The sequence below is a fragment of the Lissotriton vulgaris genome, chromosome 5 (genome assembly GCF_964263255.1).
Source record: "Lissotriton vulgaris chromosome 5, aLisVul1.2, whole genome shotgun sequence".
Classification (NCBI taxonomy): Eukaryota; Metazoa; Chordata; class Amphibia; order Caudata; family Salamandridae; genus Lissotriton; species Lissotriton vulgaris.
The window spans coordinates 1,124,122,237-1,124,128,236 of record NC_141693.1 but is presented as its reverse complement, the minus strand read 5'-3'; the positions used below and the strand labels follow the sequence as shown (position 1 = coordinate 1,124,128,236).

General features: G+C 44.0%; 1 protein-coding gene across 1 annotated transcript in view; it reads left to right on the top strand.

Annotated features, from left to right (window-relative positions):
• Positions 1-1,883: 1,883 nt before the first annotated feature.
• The window catches only part of ZDHHC6 (zDHHC palmitoyltransferase 6), a 136,235-nt gene continuing 132,118 nt past the window's right edge, over positions 1,884-6,000 (top strand). Inside the window, exon 1 of the mRNA XM_086922790.1 lies at positions 1,884-1,988. The gene's annotated coding sequence lies outside the window, so the exon portion shown is untranslated. The remainder of the gene's footprint in view (positions 1,989-6,000) is intronic.

Here is a 6,000-nt window from a genome sequence, read left to right as displayed (position 1 = left end):
CAGAGGAGCTAAATAACAGATCTCGGCTAATCAGAAGATACATCTTTGTTGAGAAGTACTGAGAATCAGATGTCCGCAATGGCCTAGAATTCGGTGAGCTGAACTGCTTTAACAAATGAATCTGATTAATTTAGTCAAAGTATGTTCCCTTCCCTATCTCTCACTAACACAATCTACTGCTAAGCGACGGGCGCTCACACACCTGTTCACAGGGCTTTAAGTGGACCGGGTCTCTCCTGGTCTGAGCACCGGCAGTTTTTTTAAGGGAGTCTCGAAATGGGTCTCTATCGGGCTCTGTTTTGAGCCCTGGCACAGGCAGACTGTCTTTTTTACCGGACTGCAGTGACAGCCTGCTGTTGCTGCAGTTCGGGAAAAAGTGCCAGGGCACAAAACAGAGCCCGATAGAGAGACCCGTTTAGAGACTGCAGGCACATCATGTGCGCTGCTGACTCTGCTCAGTTCTCACTAGTGGAGAAGTGATGGCATGAGGTCATGCCAGGTGAGCGTTGTGGGGGAAGGGAAATCCTTTAAGAGAGTCATTTTCTCTCTGGATTTCCCTTCTCTTTTTGAGACTCCGGGGCAGCAACATTGTGTCACCAGGTCTTTAAGTGGAAGCTTTCTCAACATTATCGACAGGCCAAAGTTGCTGCTTATTTAACTTTTGCAACTACCAACCATTGTCAAAGCCAATAGTCCTGACTGTTTGTAGGTATGATGTTACTTGTTGTATCATATTTAGATGCAATGACGCAAACAGAAAAATACAAGTCGGGCAGCACACTACGCTAAGCACAGAGTTTTGGTTTACGAGTTTTAAGCCACGCCCCTGATTACATTGACCACGCCCCTTTGAGAGACCCCCAGTTTTTGTATCCCACTTAAAGCCCTGCCTGTTCATAATATACTCTTCATAAGATTCTTTTGCACTAAAAGTCACAATTCCGAAGCAGTCACAATTAAAGGTCGCAAACTATTGTGTTTCATTTGTCGAGACATTATTAAATTACTATCATCACTTACATCATTTTCTATTCTAAATCTGAAAACATATTGAAATATTAATCACTCGTGCTATATAATTTTTAGACAAAGGCGTGCTTACAATATCATCAAAATGTCTGAGTATTAAACATAATAAAATTAAACGTACTGCCAAAGACCATAAAGGGCGAATAATCTATTCCAGTTACATGTAGAGACAAACTTATGGACTGCAGCAACATTGATACCCGTCGGATGCACGGATGCCATGCAGAAGTAAACTGCTCCATGGGTTTCCTCTGAGTTTACCAGTTTGAACATGGGGCTAGGTAGCAGACATGTGGACAGTGCGACTCAATCCAGTGACCCAAAATAAATGAGTCTTATTAAATGTTGCTAAACATACATACCAAAACATGTTGCTAAACATGCATTAGTGAACATCGGTCTCAATCTAGAAACATTCCAGTAGAAACCTGCTGCCCGGCCAGCTTCGGATTTGCTGTCAGTCGATCGAGGTCCGACTATCCTTCACTTAATCCACCCTCTGTCAGCCCCGCTTTAACTACTCCACACAAACTCACCCTCTTGCCATTTAGTAACTTGGGCGGCAGCGAGGGTCTGTACAGTCCGCGATGGCCCGTCACCTCCCGTCACAAGTTTTATTGTCAAGTTTTGCAACTGACTCGACTTAGATAAACCGCTGTAGGACGGATCCAAGGGCACGTGCGTGCTCCACAGCCAATTAGAACTTCGGAATTTGTGGAGCGCACGTGGATTGGCTGAGATACCGATAGAACGCCAATCGTAGCTTTTGTTACATTAAACTAGTCCTTCGTCTACATATTGCTTTTAGAATCTGTTCAGTCGTAGGATTGGCTGTCTTGCAAACCGGAAGTACTAAAATTACTGCCATATGTCACAACGGGGCTTAGGGTGGATTTTCGATCCCGGACTTAGACGGTCACCTTATCAGAGACCTGCATCGAAGCGGAGTCATATATGAGGTTCTTACAATTCTGAAAACTTTTCTGCTGAATTTAGATAGTTGTGCTTTGACAGTACTACTGGGATGTGACGGAGATTGCACGAAATGGCAGAGAGCGGTGGTGTATCGGCTGCATTTACTTTGAGAATGACTGGAAGTGCTGACCGTGGTGGCGATGGGCTGATCTGCTCGTGATTGTTGGCATTAGTCTGTTTGGATTGGAAGAGATGGACATTGCAGTCGTTGGTGTCAAGCATTTCTTGATTCCATTATGCTAAAAGCGACCATTTTCCCACTTGAACATACATACCAACATTTCAGATCCGGAAAGTAGGATATTTAAAAAATAATGGGGAATGCATTTTCCCCCATTGACTTGCATTGAAGCAGGGGTAATTTCAGGCGAAAGACAGCTAAAATAAAGTCATTTTTGGTTTAAAAACCGAGAGCTTCTGCACCCGAACGTTTCACAGGTCTTTAAAAGACCATTTGAATGCTAATTAGGCATTGCTGTTGTTTCACCCCTTGTTGGAGGCCCTGCAGCTCCACTCTGCCTACTGATTAAAGGTTCAGCCCAACCCGAAATTTTTTCCTAGCCCCCCCCCCGGAAATTTGGCTCCAGTTTCGCCTCTGGCATGGATGTAGGAAATGACGGCCAATTAGGGCAATGCTAGTGGTGGAGATCCTAGAAAATACTATTTGATTTTTGTTCTCGTGTGCATATTTTGGTTGACCTATTACCTGTGCGAATTAGGGATTTTAATGAGGGATCGGACTCATAACCAATGACTAATGAAGATGTGCTTGAAACAACTAAGTTCTGTTGACTAGAAGTTTGAGTAATAACATAGTGTGGTTTAATTGTATCGATTAGACGTATGAGCAATAATATAGTATGGTTATGCAACATTTTTGTGCAAGGCAATTGCCCAGGGCTTTAAGTGGGATGAAAAAAATTGTGGGGTCTCTCAAAGGGGCGTGGCCAATGTAAATAAGGGCGTGACTAAAATCATGTAAGCTAAAAGTCTGTGCTTAGCACAGTGTGCTGCCTAACTTGTATTTAGCTGTTTCTGTCATTACATCCAGATATATGATACAAGTGACATCATACCTACAACAAGTCAGGACTATTGGCTTTGTCAATGGTTGTCAGTTGCATACGATAAATAAGCCACGACTATGGCATGTTGTGTATATAATATAGAAAAAGCTTCCACTGAAAGCCCTGGTGACACCACAGCAATGTTGCTGCTCATGGGGTTCAAAAATAGAAAGGAAACCCCGTCCCCCTACAAAGCTCACCGTGCATGAAGTCATGCCGTAACTTTGAGATGTGAGCAGTGTGAGCACGCGCACCTTGATGTGCCTGCTGTCACTGCAGTCCTTGAAAAAACAGCCCTCCTGTGGCAGAGAGTGATTTGACATAAATGCTGATTTTCTTTAGAAAACGTGTTATAAATAAAACTTTTCACTGTGTATCATTGTGAAGGATTTCCTCTGGAAGTTCCAATTTAGGCCTGTTGAAAAACATAATTCTATGAGGTTTTGTTAGAGAAATGTTTCATATTGTATTGAACATCTCTGGACTGTAGTTGTTTTGGAGGTAAAGTGAAGATTTCTAAGAGTTTTAATTATTGAGAGTTTGATTTGCCATTGCTACCTACCTACCCATGACCATGCCGTGCACATGCAGAATTTGCAGATTTTCTAATTGTATAATCATAAAGTGTGTATAAAATCCCTACGTTTTTAAGATGCTAGAACATCTTGTCATTTTCCCCCAGAGACTCTGTCTGATTAATTGAGACTTTTGCCTTCTCCCTTAAAATTCTGTAAGTACTCTTCATGAGTCTGACACTTAGAATCTAGAGAAATATAGCTGCTTAGATTAGTAATTTTTCTTAATTTCTTATGTTGTGTTCTGTATTTACCTTTACAAAACTATTGGGGAACCCAAATAGCCTTAGGACCTGGGTATGAAATGGTACAAAGCACAATTGTTCCCGACAGGAATACTTTTCTCTAGTACCCAAAGATTAATAACACACACTCAAAAATGTGAAAGAATTCATCAATATTTTTTTTCCATACATTTTAATAACCAATGCAGATATTTTACAAGGTAGGTGTTTAGAAAAGTGGTTGTGAGGAGATCAAGAAGGGTTGAGAATTGAGTGCCAATATACAACTAATATGAACAAATGAATGTGAGAACGTCTGACTGCAATGCCCTTGTAATACGAACATTCGCAGTCTTAAGATACACCCCTTACTTTTTAAAATAGTTAAGACGTGGATAGTATCTCCAGTACAGGTTGATATGATTATAGATATCGACGTTTCGACCCCAAATGGAGGGAAGGATGATTTTTACTTAGAACTGGGTCCTCATCAGGACAGAAAGGAGAGCAACCTGTGAAGAAATGGAGGAAGGGGGATCTAATCAGTTCCCAGGTCGTTAGTGTACACATAGGGTACCAACATGAAGGTGGTCTAACTCAGCCTAAATACCACCCATAGGGAATTGGTGGTGAGCCGTGTGCCTAGGACCAAGTGGCTCCTTGTCATGATCGCTTACACAGACGCAGCAAAGGAAAGTAGGAAAGGGAAACAAGTACGAGGAATCCCTCTAAACTACATGTCCCAGAAGGTCAAGCGGCGCTGGAGAAAAGGAAAGAAGGCGGAGCCTATATAACTCCTCCTTGGAAACAGATCGGCGCTTGACAATTGTTTTCTTGGTTTTGGTTGTGGCGGATGGTGATCCCCGCCGGAGTGTGCGAGAGGAAATCATCGCCGATCAAGAGCCTGCGTGTTCAGTCTCAGGAAATCATCGCCGATCAAGAGCCTGCGTGGCCAGCCTAGTTCAAGCCCTTTTACCGATCAAAAGCCAGCGTGGTCAATGGAGTGAAGTAACTTCCGACCAACTGCAAGTATAACCCTAGGAGAACGGGATCGTTCTTCTACTCTCTGTTTATTGTTTGTCCGAGATCCTGCTAGCATCCTGCTGCGCCTTCAGTATTACCAAGCGTTTGAGTGTGTAGCTTGGTAGAGTGTGCTAAGACATATTCCTTTGTTTCTCAAGCTGTATTGAGGAAGCAAAATCCACGGATTGAAAATACTTTTCCGCTATCCCCGGGGTAAAGCCGAGACTATGAGGATTCTGCCCTCACGAGAAAGTGACGAATAACTTTCTCACCATTCGCAGAGGACGAAGGAACATATTGTTATTTCCTTTAGAGAACATCTGAAGTGTTCCTTGGTAAGTGCCAGAGATTGGGGTCGGGGAAGGAAGTGTACTTTTGTGGAACCGGGACTTATACCTGTCCTTTATTTCTCCACGCTGCAGTACGTCCCTTCACTACGGATTCTGCAGTATCAGACCCCGAGGACCCTTCCATCGATCCGTGTGCCCCCCTGCGCCTTATCCTCCCGGCTTCTCGCAAATACCCATTCAGGAGGTGTTCTTAAAGACACCACTGGGTGCTGTGTTCAGATAAGTCAGAAGGACATTCATCGCATTGTTCCTGCTGATCAAGAAGTTCTCAGGTTAGTGGCGCGCAATAGTAGTAGCGCTGCTTGCAATCGCGACAGATTGTCAAGCCCAAGAATACGTTTCAGCCCGGACGATGGACGCCGACGCTACTCTCGCTTCACTGTTGGAGAGCTTCTCGGAACTGCGACAGGAGGTCATTACCTCTCGTGCCGAGAACCAAGCATTATATCAAGAAGTGGCCCAACTGCGCAAAGATATGTCTGACCTGGCACAGAAGGAGCCAGTAGTCCGGCCCATACTCAAACCGGCCACATTACCACCGCCTTCCTCTTCCCGACCCGGGGGGTACTTTTTGCCCTTATCTACTCCCGCGGTAGTCACGGAAGCACTACCAACGGTTCAAGTGATCCAGAACCAAGAGATTCCGTTAGCCCCCCCCCCGAGAGGTTTTTCGGAGATCCTCGCAAGTTCGAAACTTTTCTGAACCAATGCCGGCTTCATTTCCTGTGTAAACCCGTAGTCTTTCAGGAGGAAGCAG